The sequence below is a fragment of the Chlorocebus sabaeus genome, chromosome 20 (genome assembly GCF_047675955.1).
Source record: "Chlorocebus sabaeus isolate Y175 chromosome 20, mChlSab1.0.hap1, whole genome shotgun sequence".
NCBI lineage: Eukaryota > Metazoa > Chordata > Mammalia > Primates > Cercopithecidae > Chlorocebus > Chlorocebus sabaeus.
Genome location: NC_132923.1, coordinates 24,969,423 through 24,982,973, shown reverse-complemented (window position 1 = coordinate 24,982,973; position 13,551 = coordinate 24,969,423). Strand labels below are relative to the sequence as shown.

The 13,551-nt window shown below is 43.7% G+C and overlaps 1 protein-coding gene across 2 annotated transcripts in view; it reads left to right on the top strand.

The window, feature by feature from the left end:
- The first annotated feature begins 12,832 nt into the window (after positions 1 to 12,832).
- RAP1A (RAP1A, member of RAS oncogene family) overlaps positions 12,833 to 13,551 on the top strand; it is a 93,464-nt gene continuing 92,745 nt past the window's right edge. Inside the window, exon 1 of one of the 2 annotated variants that reach the window (XM_073008486.1) lies at positions 12,833 to 12,933. The gene's annotated coding sequence lies outside the window, so the exon portion shown is untranslated. Of the gene's footprint in view, positions 12,934 to 12,994; positions 13,348 to 13,551 lie in introns of those variants that run through there. The other variant, XM_007977577.3, reaches the window with a different exon arrangement.

Here is a 13,551-nt window from a genome sequence, read left to right as displayed (position 1 = left end):
GTAAGAGGCAACAGCCAACAGAGGAAGAGCAGACCCAAACCCAGCCTATCCTGTGAAGTGTAGGGCATGACTGGTATTCTAAGGATGGTAGTTGTCACATTTTTGTGGCTTGCGAATCACTTTGGCAGGATAAAATTTCCCAAGGGTCAATTTACCTGACCGACTGCTACTTGCCAATGCAAAACCAAATAAATGTACATGTGTTTATTGGGAAGAAAACTAAAGCTTTTGGAGAGTACAGGGACAATGTCTTTGGATCCCCAGGGCCTAATGGTCTCAAAAAATATTTAGTGAGGTCATCTGATTCTTCTGAGAGGTAAAGCATACATAATTTTCCAATCATTTTGGTCTTTGTACTATATTCAGAGAGTCAATCTCTGGGTTAAGTACAACCAGGTGATGGACTATGGGCGGATTGAATTTTTCATTTTTATCAAGCGTGGTATGAAGAAGCAGCAGTAGCCTGAGCTTCTCAACTGCTTGGAATTCATGGATTAATTTACTGATGATTTGTTAAAGATGTTTCTCTCTTGGTAGGTGAAGAAAGGAGGAACTAAAGTGGTCACCCAAAAGGCCAGAAATCCAAACACTGTTTACAGGCCAAAGTCTTGGCCTTGGAACAAAGAAAATTAGGCAATAGGATTGGACTGTGCCTTTCTGAAGTCATGTCAGCATCTCCTGGGCCGCAGCTTTGGCTTGCTCAGACGCAATTTGCTCAGGCAGTGCAGCTGGGGGCAGCAGGCTTCAGCTACAAAAGTGTTGGCTGGTAAGAGGAAATCAAAATAATCCCCATTTAGTTCCCATTATCTTAAAAATTAGAAACTCTAATGAGAGGCTTCCAGAGCAAGCTGAGCAGCAGGAGGGCACCTCTGATGGATGCTGTCTTCTGTGAGGATGTCACTGTCGTCACCAGGGGCAAGCTGAGGGCCCAAGTGCCTCTGCACAGTTTCCCTGGAAGCAGCCAAGATTGATCAGCCACCCCAGGACACAGGAGCCATAAGAAAAGACAGAGAAGCAGCCTAGAAGCGAGGCTGTCAAGGAAGGAGACACTTGACCTGAAGGGTGATCATCTTTAACCCTGAATTTTGTTAACTGTTTCTCAGAAACTCTCTCTGAATCGATTTAACTTTTATAGTCCTGAATTCTTCTAGGTGTGGTGTTGCCTAAAGACAGGTAAAATGCCGCCTAAGGGAATTCCTCACCGCTATGGTTCTAAAACTGGGTTCTCCTCATATTTCAGGATGAGGAACCTTTTTTTAAAAAAAAAATGTCTTCATTCTCAGAGCACGAAGAACCTTTTATGAGAAGAAGGTAGCTGGAGAATGCTTATTCTCCTGGCAAATAGCAACTGTGGAAACACTATTTTCATACAGACCTGGCAAATGGCTTCCAGTATTTTCTGTCCAAATATTACATCTCCTCACCAGCTTTGCATACATCTTGGCACTGCATGGCCCAGTAGTACCACATCATTTCATGGCACTGAGCCAAGAGTGTGCCCAGCAGTGCTTAGCACCATACAGCGAGTCTACAGGGCCCTCCAAGCTCCCACCACCACACTCCTACCGGAGCAAAAGGGGAGACTATCAGGCAGCAAAGTCACGGTGTTGTTATTATTACCCTGATGTGTAATAAATCTGTGTAGTGCAATAAATTAAGGCAAGGCTCTGTTCTCACTTTACAGGCTGCCAATAGTTTTATTGTAACAGCTTAAAGATGTGAGTTTTCCTTTTTAGGCAGAGTAGAGGAAGCTGTGAAATTCGAAGAGAGAACAAAAGGATACTCCAGTGTAGTTTGTAAGACCGGTATTGTACAAGAACTGGTTCATCAGGACATCCAGCACCTAATGTTTTTCTGTTTAATGATATTAGAGAACAGTGAGGCCTTACAATGGCCACAAGAGTTCATTTGAATCCATTTTCATGTCCATGTCTCACTGCTGAGTTCTGCTGAGCTGACCTCTTGCACTAGACTTACAGTGCTTTCTTTTGGTGATAAACCTGAGCGATTGTAAGATCACAAATTGGTTCTGGAACTCATTAAAATCAGCAAATGAGCATTAAAAGATACTTGCATAGGCTGAGTTTGTGATAATCTGTCTATTTTGGCAATTACAGCTCAGAGGATGAACAGAGCGGCGGTGAGAAAAAACCCTCCAACTCCCAGCAAGATGATAATCTATTTCAGATGTCTGTCAAGGATGCACATGCCCTGGCTTTTCTTCCTTCACACCTTGAACCCTGGGTGCAGGAGGCAAGGGAAGGATTTGAGAATGCTTCACCTCTACCCTTTGCCAAGTTCAAAGCCCAAGTGAGCCCTTCAATCAGGTCCCTGGCACACCTGACACTTCGTTACTATTATTATTTTTTTAGCAAGAGCCCCCTTCTTTGGTAGCAAATTCTATTTCTATTCTCTATTTTAGAACTCGACCCTTACTTTTTTTTTTTACTCAAATGTTAGTCATTCAAGATTTCTTAACCCTTTGGTTACTGAGTCTTCCATCTTTTTCTTCTGTCTTTGTCTAGGCTCACAGGTTATTTCTCCCTAAACTAGACACACTGGGTGCTGCTGCTCTACTCTGTGTCATTGTATCCCCTGAACACTGGGAGGCTACTGAGTACAGAGTTGATATTCAATATATAAATATTGATTGGCTTTTTTTTTTTTTTTTGAGACGGAGTCTCGCCTGTCGCCCGGGCTGGAGTGTGGTGGCAGTATCTCAGCTCACTGCAAGCTCCGCCTCCCGGGTTTACGCCATTCTCCTGCCTCAGCCTCCCGAGTAGCTGGGACTACAGGCACCAGCCACCTCGCCCGGCTAGCTTTTTGTATTTTTTACTAGAGACAGGGTTTCACCGTGTTAGCCAGGATGGTCTCGAACTCTTGACCTCGTGATCCGCCCGTCTCGGCCTCCCAAAGTGCTGGGATTACAGGCTTGAGCCACCGCGCCTGGCCCTTTTTTTTGAGATGGATTCTTGCTCTGTCACCCAGGCTGGAGTGCAGTGGTGTGCTCTCGGCTCACTGCAACCTCTGCCTCCTGAGTTCAAGTGATTCTCCTGCCTCAGCCTCCCAAGTAGCTGGGATTACAGGCACGCACCACCACACCCAGCTAATTTTTGTATTTTCAGTAGAGATGGGTTTCACCGTGTTGGCCAGGCTGGGTTTCACCATGTTGGCCAGGCTGGTCTCAAAATCCTGACCTCAGGTGATCTGCCTGCCTTGGCCTCCCAAAGTGCTGGGATCACAGGCATGAGCCACCACACCTGGCCTGACTGACTTTCAAAATTGCCTTCTAGTTTATTCTGTAAACACCAGCTCTACTACTTTAGTTTAACATCATTCATGTACTGCCCTGAAAAACTATACGCCCCTTATGACCTTACAGCCAAAAATGATTGACTCCCTTGGTAATCCTCTTTGCAAAACCCTAAGACTAACCCCCTCACTCTTCCTTAGCAAAACACTATACTCTTTTGCTTGAGTCTCATTTATTAGCAGCAAATGCTACCACAAGAAACTTCATTCACTGAGTTTACGTATTCTTGTGAATTCTATTTTTCTCTCTTATTTTTCCCCTAATACAGTCTACCCCTGGCCAATCTATAACAATCCGAATCAGTAGAAACTCTGGAAAAACTGAGGTCATAATTTCTGAATCTGGTTTGAATTTGGAATTTACTCCCTCAGCTCAAAATTAATATTGTAAATTTACTGGAAATGTGTTTTCTACTTTTCAGACTCAAGCTAGTAGTTTTATACACAAAGTTGGGTATCTGACTTAACTAGTTACTGAAAGAAAAAGGACATCTCCAGCTCCTTTTCTGGCCTTTCTCCTATCCCACTACTTCCCTCCACCCAACACACACACACACACACACACACCCCGCCAACACCACTCACTGAAGATGGGGAAGATGGAGTTCTTCCTTGAATTCCCCTTAGGTTGTATCATTGTTTGGAAGTTATTGGTTCTTATCCAAAAGCAGACGTGGACAGAGTAAGGAGTTTTAGCTCAGCCATATAAAGTAGCATAAGCCTCAGGCTTTAATCTTTCCATAAGGCTGCACTGGTATATAGTTCTTCTTCTGTTGAATATAACAGATCCATATTAACAAGCATTTATTGAATGCTTACTTTGAAAACCAGTACTGTATTGTCCCTTATATTATCTCATTTAACTTAATTATTGCTCTTTAAGGTAGTATTGTCACTTTATAAATGAGAAAACAAATATTCAGAAAGTGACTTGCACTGAACGGGAGAAACATATATATATATATTTTATTCCAAGCCCATTGCCCTTTCTTCTTGTTTGATTTTTAACTTCATGATAATAGAGTTCAATTACAAGAACTGGAACTCTCTGTATAAGTTGGTTATTCTTTTTTTTTTTTTTTTTTTTGAGGCGGAGTGTAGCTCTGTCGCCCAGGCTGGAGTGCAGTGGCCCGATCTCAGCTCACTGCAAGCTCCGCCTCCCGGGTTCACGCCATTCTCCTAAGTTGGTTATTCTTAAATGATCTATGCAGAGTACAGAAATCCTATCACAAAAAATCCATTGTAACAAAACCTCTCTCTAAGAAAACCCCATTCTAGAGCTGTTATTGGCTCCTAACTTTTATCTAGTACACATTCAGGGAATATTTTGTAAATGTTTATCCAAATTTCTCACTGGAAATTTTGTGCTTAGAATGTCTTCAAAATTGGGTTCAAGTATCAGGTACTAAGGGAAGGAATAGGAAACCTGATGATATTGTACAATGTTTGGTGTGTATTCCTTTATACCATAAATAGTGAGTCTAAAAGTTGTGTTAGCTCAGTTTGTTGTAAAATAAAGAGACAGTACCATGGAAATAGAAGGGAATAAAAAGCTCCACTTAGATTTTTTTAAAGGTACTTGAATCATAATGTCAATTAAAGAGAAGTAATTTGGTTAATGAATAACAGTTTGTCTTTCCTATAAAAATAGCTAATAGTTTTTGAGCACCTATGATGTATCAGTTAACACTGTAAATTTTTAAATGTATTATTTAATCTTCACAACAACCCTATGAAGTAAATATTATCCTAATTTTACACACAAAGGAACTGAAGCTCAGAATGGTTAAATAATTTGCCCACGGTCACACAGCTGGTAAGAAGCAAGATCAGAATTTGAACTCATGCTGTGTGACTCCAGAGCCTACATGTTTAACCACACTTAGGGATGCCAGATAAAATATAGTTACACTTGATTGTTGGATAAACAAATTCTAAATATTGCATGGAACATATTTTTACTAAAAGCATATTTTTTGTTTGTCTGAAATTCAAATTCAACTCGGGATCCTCTATTTTTATTTGCTAAATCTAGCAACCCTAACCACACTATTCTGCCTTCTGTAAATTCAGATATCCATATATTTGAGTTGTTTAATTTGCAGCTTACACATGCTTGAGTTTTTTGTTTTGTTTTGTTTTTTACAGAATAAACGATGTTAATTCACATCTATGAAGCGAGGCTCCTGGATTTCTCTTCCCTCCATTTATTGAAGGCTGGGTTGGTCTGATGCCAGTCTTCTCCCTGATAGTGCAGCTAAGTGCAAGCTTTTCTCTTCTGATAAGAAAAGACTTCACTTACTGTTGGCACATTCTGGCCTTCTGCCTACACTGGGCTCTCTCTCCAGTGGCCAGCTGTGTCTTGCCTGGTGCTCATCATTATCCAACTTTCTTGCCTCAGGAATCCTTGACTCTTTCCAAGATTTGCAGAGGTGCATGACTGAGTAGCAGCTTACTTCCAGACGACAGTGTTCACAGAAGAAGGAAACAGAAAAGAATCAGTGGGCTGGAACTTAGAAGAACTTTATATATAAAGTTCATTGAATAAAACATATAAATAGGCAATATGTACACCACCAAATGAACAACCCTTATTTCTCCATGGGTATCTTCCACTCTGATTGAGCTCTCTTACGATGCAAAATATGCACTTGCCTTTCACCACTTGGATCACCTAAGCTGAAAATATAGAAACTATTTTCAGTGGCCATGTAGAAACCAACTGTATTGCCCCTCAAATCACACAATGCATTAAAAAACAAATATAAAAGCCTTTGGAATTGGCTGATCTATATCATCTTTTAACAATGTGAATAACCGAAAAGTAACTGTCTATTTACAAGCCTGGATATTTATAGAGTTACCTCTATAGTCAAGATCTTTTAAATATTTCAAACAGCCTGGAATTTCTATAACCCAAGCAAGAATAGAATAATAGTAATAGGTATACTTATTATAACATAAAAATAACATTTTGTCATTATGTGCCAGTCTCTATGAGGAGTACTGTCCATGCATTCTCTCTCTTAGTTTTTACCAAAGCACTATGAAATTTTGTACTCTTTTTAGTATCAGATAACAAACAAGAACACTGGGGCTACAAGAGTTTAAGTAACTTGTCCGAGGCTGCACAGCTAGTGGCAAAAGCTGCATTTAAAGCTACGTAGCCTCACTCCAGGGATCACATACTTAATTACTGCATAACGATACCTTTACACCGTAAGATCAGTGGTAGATAGCGCTTTTTTTGGTGAAAATGTAGGGTTTTTTTTTTTTTTTTTTTAAGTTTTAAATCTGTTGCCAGCTCTTTCATTTCAAAGGCATGAAGTGTTCTCTTTGTTAAATAGTAAAGAACATCTAGGAAGAGGAGAAGTTGGGCAGTAAGTGGCCAACATGTTAGGATTAAATGAAACGCTATGTGGCTAGTACATAGGTTATATATACCTCATGTAACCAACCATAAGACTTAGACAACACCTGGACTAGTCCATGCCCTGGTTCACCTAGATAAGTCCACTAATCACTTGCTTGGATATCATAGCAATGGCAAGTTGCTAGAAAGGATTCTAAATGCTTACTCTCATTTTCTGTACTTATCTCAAGGTCAACTGGTCATTTTGTGGACCAGCACCAACAATCTATGGACCACATTTTGAGTGGCACTAATATAGATAACATCAGTTTAGTTAATTCAAGTATACAAATAACCAGTAAAGTATATGGTTCGCTTATATTCTCTCTCTCTCTCTCTCTACACACCCACAGCCACATGCTCCTGAATACTTTTTCCTGAAACATTTACTGAGAACCTACTATATTCTTGTTACTTTTCTAGGCTCTGAGAATACAGTAATGAATAAAGAAAATCAAGTACCTGCTTTCAGGGAACTTAAAATTCTAATTCAATCAATGTCTTGATACCCAAACATCTGGGTACCAGTTTGAAGCTTTGCCAATTAATAGCTCTCTGCTTTTGTGTAAATTCATTTAATCTTTCTAAGCAAGTCTTTCCCTTTACAATATGAGACTAATAATACGTAGTTTAATGGCATCATTGGTAGGATTAGATATTGTGAAAACTGTAAAATCACATACCAATGCCAGGTCACATTTTTATCATGTGCCCTTCTTCAGTAAAGGGATGGTATTTTTCCTGTCTTTGTATCCTCAGCGGCAAGCATAAGGGCTTGCTAAGTAGCAAGCTTCAGTTAAGGCTCATTGAATAAATGTGCCTATTGTCCTGTATGTGTGAAATACATTTTTTGTTTAAAATATTATACCTGCTCTTCAAATCCTTAAAAGCTACTGCACCAATAAGAAAAGTACATAAGGCATTGTAGGGCATAACATAAGTAATTCTACTTTTGCATTATAGATTCCTAAGAGTTCAAGCTCTAAAAATATATTTTCTAAACATTTATTAGATGGAAGCCTCTTTTTATTGATATGTATCACAATCTTCTTAAAGGCTTCAATTGGTCCCAGAAGTGTCTATGCTGGTCCTGTCAGTTCTAAGAATAACTGTGCTCTTTAGAATTACAAACTAGAACTGAATTGTAAAAGTGCCCTAAGTTTGGGGAGCCTTTGGAAGAAATTCTCAGCCAATAATAACATGAAAAGAAATGTACCTAGTCTGTTTCTCTTCAAACGTCTGAACTTCATGTTAGAAAAGTTGCTTCCAGGGTATAAAGACTTTCTTTTTGAGGGCTAGCGATGTTACTGTTAGAGTTAGACAGGGGTATGGATGCTCTACAGATTTCATGAAAGTGCATAACTACTTTCAGGGGCTATTTGAAGAGTACCTTATTTTATAAGGCGCCCCTTATATTGCAAGGGACATTAACATAATTAAAACACAGTGATTTGCAAGGAATAATATTTAGTAATCAGAATAAAATGAATACATAAAATGCACTATAAGGCAGCCTATAAGTGCCATAGGTGAGGAATGAATAGGAACTACTTCAGAGGACTGCTCCACTTAGAAGCTGCAATATGAGACAGGCCTTCAAGGATTTCAACAGATTTTAGTTTGATAGAGGGAATGGAAGGCATTTGTTGCAGGCAGAGAGGCAACTTAATAAGTTGACTCCTTTGTAAAAAGCTAGTAGGAGTTACAGCAAGTAGTTTGGTATATGTGTAAGGGTATAGTGAAAGGTAAGGCTAGAAAAGTGGGATGGAGATACGTAATTGGGCAAGTGCCAGATTGAGCAGTTTGTACTAAATTTGATGGGGAACTATTGATAGTTTTTAAAATAGGGTGGAGTCATGATCTGGCCAATGCTTTAGGAAGACGGTTTTGGCAAGAACACGAGACGGACTGAAGGGAAGGTAACTAAGCAGGAGACCAGACAGGAGAGCACAGCAAAAGTCTCAACCTAGGTTAACCAATACCTGACCTAGGGTCGTGGCAATAGAGCTAGAGAGGTGGGGGCAGATGGAAGGGTCACTGTGTAGAAAGTACAGTATTTGTACCTGTGCAGTCCAATATAGTATCTCATAGTCAAGGCTCTTTAAATGTAACTTTAATTACAATTAAATAGGATTTAAAATTTAGGCCGGGTATGGTGGCTCACGCCTGTAATCCCAGCATTTTGGGAGGTCGGGGCAGGCAGATCATGAGGTCAGGAGATTGAGACCATCCTGGCCAACACAGTGAAACCCTGCCTCTACTAAAAATACAAAAATTAGCTGGCCTTGGTGGCCTTTGCTTGAAGTTCCAGCTACTCGGGAGGCTGAGACAGGAGAATCGCTTGAACCTGGGAGGTGGAGGTTGTAGTGAGCTAAGACTGTGCCACTGCACTCCAGCCTGGTGACAGAGCGAGACTCTGTCACCAAAAAAAAAAAAAAAAAAAAAAAAAATTAGTTCCTCTGTTGCATTAGCTGCATTTAAAATGCTCAATAGCCATATGTGACTCCTGTATTGGACTATGCAGATAAAGAACATTTCCATCACAGTGCAATGTTTATTGAACAGTGCAGCTCACTATGCTTTAGGGACTAATTGGGCGTAGAATGAGGAAGATGGATTAAAGGAGGCTTCGGTTTGGCAGCTGAGCGACTGAGAAAGGTAATGCCATGAACAGAAAAGAGGAAGTCAGGAAGAGGAAGAGCTGGATTTACGAAGAAAGGTGTTGTTTAGCTTCTGTCAAATACCAGGTCAGATAAAGTGTCTACCAAATGGTCAGATATCCCTGGTGAAAGGAAAGGGCAGGGAAAGCAAAGTGCCCGTTGTGTTCTCCCAAAGCTTGTAAAGGAGCCCTGGGAGGATTGAATTGGTTTATCCCCTCCTGCACTCAGTTTCTCCCGTTTGTGAAGCTCCCTGAAGATCATGAGTGGGCAATCCAGTTCCTCACCCTCTCCAAACCAATGGTTCACATATATTGTGATGAGGACAGAAGCCCAAGGGCTTTGCTGTTTTCTTAACTCCTTGGAGCCAGCGTGAACCTTTTTCTCACAGATACTTTGTGCTTCCTCTCCCCTAACCGCCTTACTCACCCTTCCCCATGCTCAACCTTTGGAAAGTCCCCTTGCCCTCACTTGTTTGATTACTTCCTCTCAAACTACTTCTCACAGGGACCACACCAAACCAGTGACTCCACCACTTGCCCTCTCTTCCCTCCCAGCTTAAATTCCAAGGTCTATCACCATAATGACTCCCTTACATAATACTCCTACCCTCTCATCGGCTTTCCCCAGCAAAACTCAGACCTGGTCAAAAGCAATTCTCCTCCAACCCCCAAGCAATGGAACGTGGCTGGAGGAGAATCACACGGCCTTGCTGAGTGGTCTCACCTTAATGTATGACTGTCAACTCAAGAGGGCACTCAGCATTGTCCATACTACGCTTCTCTAGTTACTTTTCCACCCTTCAAGGTGATTATTTCTCACTTTCTTCTATCTCCTTTAATAGCAAACAGCTTTTCATTGTTTAAAGAACAGATCTTACCTCATCAATCCCAGTGAGGCAGCCAGTACACATGGCACTCAGTGGAAACTGGGAAAAGGTCCATCCGTGTGTGTGTGTGGGTATGCATGTGTGTGTATGCGCATGTGTGTGTGTTATATGCAGGACTGCTAAAATGCACCACCTCTCCTGGTGGAGCAATCAGAAAGGTACCCCTTCCTCAAGGCTGATGTGACCCCACCAGGGCACATGGCTTTGCTGGCAAAGCAAGGGCTACATTTCAGCTCCTACTTGCCACCTCTGCTCTGCAGGGGCCTTAGTGTGCCACCACCAAATGTGCTGCCTAATCTATCTGTATCTGCACCCAGACACTCTACCTTCTCTCCAGAAATAGCGTGTGAATGCATTCCCTTACTCCTATCCTAGGCCAACCCTTTCACTTGTGTGCTAGATCCAATTGCTTCTCACCTACTTGAAGACACTCTCTCCAGTTGTCTCCTCTTGCCTTCTGTGTCATCAATTTTACCTCTCTAAAGAATCATTCCAGCTGGGCGCGGTGACTCACGCCTGTAATCCCAGTACTTTGGGAGGCCAAGGCGGGTGGATAACCTGAAGTCGGGAGTTCTAGACCAGCCTGGCCAACATGGAGAAACCCTGTCTCTACTAAAAATATAAAATTAGCCGGGTGTGGTGGCGCATGACTATAATCCCAGCTGCTTGGGAGGCTGAGACAGGAGAATCGCTTGAACCAGGGAGTTGGAGGTTGCAGTGAGCCGAGATTGCACCACTGCACTCCAGCCTGGCAACAGAGCAAGACTCTGTCTCAAAAAAAAAAAAAAAAAAAAAAAAAAAAAAAAAAATCATTCCAGCATACCGAAATGAGAAAAAGCATTTATCATCTTAAAATACCCTCCCTTGATCTCAAGTACCTCTCTGGCTACTGCCCTTTTCACCTTCACAGCAAAGTCTCTCAAGAGCTGTTTAGAACACTTTCTCTTCCTCACCTCCTATCCTATTAACATACCCTAATCAGACTTTCTCCCCTATGACTCCACTGAAACTGTTTTCAAGGTCATCAGCAACTTCATCAGGCCACATCCAGTGTTCAAATTCTCTTTCCTTATCTTACTAATTTCAGCAGTATCTGATAAGACTCTTCACTCCCTCCTTCCTGAAACAATTCTCTTGTTTTCCAACGCTTCACCTTCTCCTGGTGTTCCTGCCCTGACTGGTAGCTCCTCCTTTTCTACTTACCTTTCAAGTGTTGGAGTGCCTCTTCGTCCTTTCCTTCCTCTCCCTATGTGATCCTAACTAGACTTAAGACTTAAAAAGTATCTATGTGCTAATGAATCCCAAATGTGTCTCTCTAGACTCATATATCAATTGTTTATTCAACGTCTCCATTTGGATGTATAATAGGCACCTTAAACGTAACGTGTAAGAAAAGACTCTGGAGTTCCTCATCCCCAAATCTGCTCCTCCATTTCATTAAGTGGCACCGCCATTAACTCAGTCATCAGGCCCGAACCTAAGAATAACTCTGATTTCTTTTTGTCCTTTCACACGCTATGTCCCAAATCCAAATCCATTCCAATCAAAATGTATCTAAATAAAATAAAATAGCCTTCTTCTCATCCTGTCCGTGGCTGCCAGGCTAGTTAGTCCAAGCTACTTTACTGGTATCCCAAGGACATCCGTGCTTCCCCATTGTGTATTTTACATACATCAGCAAGACTAACTTTTAACAATGTGAATCAGATGCGGTCATTCCTCGGCTCACCCTTCTCTCATGGTTTCCAGTTGCTGTTATAATGGCCCACAGGCTTCACTGGATCTGGCTACTGGCACGCCTCTCCGAGCCTAGCTGGTACTGCTCTCGGGCTGGCTGACGCTGCTCAGCCATGCTGGCCTTTCACTGTTTCTGCAACATGGCAAGCGTATCCCCACCTCTGGGTTTACGGCTGATTTTCTCTCAGCCTGGAAAGGCTATTTCTCCTCCTGGCCCGCATGTTTGCAAGACTTATTCCTTCATCCCGTGTGTATGCGCTCAAAGGTCTTCTTTGAGAGGCAGTATCTCACCAGGTGTAAAGTCACCCTATTCCCTGCTTTATTTTTCTCCACACCACTTATCATTACCTGCAATTTTTGTCACTTGTTTGTTGTCTGTCTTCCCTCTCCCACTCCACTAGCATGCGAGCTGCAAGAGGGTATTTGCCTGTCTATGGCTTTATCCCTCTGCGCTTAGTGACAACAGCGCCTGGAACCTAACAGGTGCTCAATTAGGGCTTGTCGAATGATTGCGTTCCCTCCAAATTCTCTTCCTGAATCTTTGGACCCTTCCTCATTTTTTTTCCGGTCTTGCCCACCTCCCATCCCACCCTATGCAAAGCTAAAACTCCCCGCCCCTTCCCGGTAGTTCCAGGCTTTCCCGGCTCCTATGTGCGCGGCTCCTTTAAGCTGACTCCGGAACGCCGCGGGGAAGGCGGGGCCGAAGCCCAGCTGTCGCCAACTCGGAGGGGCGGGGCAGAACAGGGGGCGGGGCCTGCGTGCTGCGTGCGTGCGCGTTCTGGAGGAGGCGCCGCCGCCGCTCCCGAGGCCGCCGCCGCCGTCGCCGAGCAGAGCCGGAGCCGGAGCCACGGCCGAGAGGAGGGAGGAGGAGGAGGAGGAGGAGGAGGAGGAGGTGGAGGAGGTGGAGGAGGCGCTGGACCGGGGGGGTGAGTGAGGGGCGGGGAGCCCCAGACGGCCCCAGAGGGAGCGGGGGGCGCGGGTCGGCCGAGCAGAGGGTGAGGCGGCTCATGTCGCCGGTCAGTCGCCTGGCTCCCCCTTCCTCCTCCGCGTTCCATCGGTGTCCGGGGCGGCGGCCCGGGGGCCTGGCCGGCGGGAGGGGCCGGGGATCTGGGAGGCCCGGCCGCAGCCAGGACCAGGGCCAGCCACGCCCGCGGACCGACCCGGTCGACTGTAGGCCTGCGGGAGACCGTCGGGAGGGGCCCCGGCCGGCTGTGGGAGAGAAAGAGGACATTGTGTCCCCCACCCTTCAACTCCCTGAGGTGTCATAGCACAAGCCCATTTACCTCGCCGTCTCCCCAGACACGGTGCCCTCGTCCCTCACTGCCTGAGAGACGTAGAAGGTTGGACATCGCTGCCTTCCTCCTCTTGCATGTCCCCTGTCTAGGGTCAGAGCTTCCTTCAAACCCAGCTCTCCCTTTTGGGCCGGAGGGAGGGGCGGGGGGACACGCGGGGAAGGGGGGTGGAGGGTTGGGTGAATTCTGGGTCCTCTGCTGTAGAAGTGCGGGTAGACTGGAGCGTTGCAGTCTCCGGGCTCACTTCTGTCA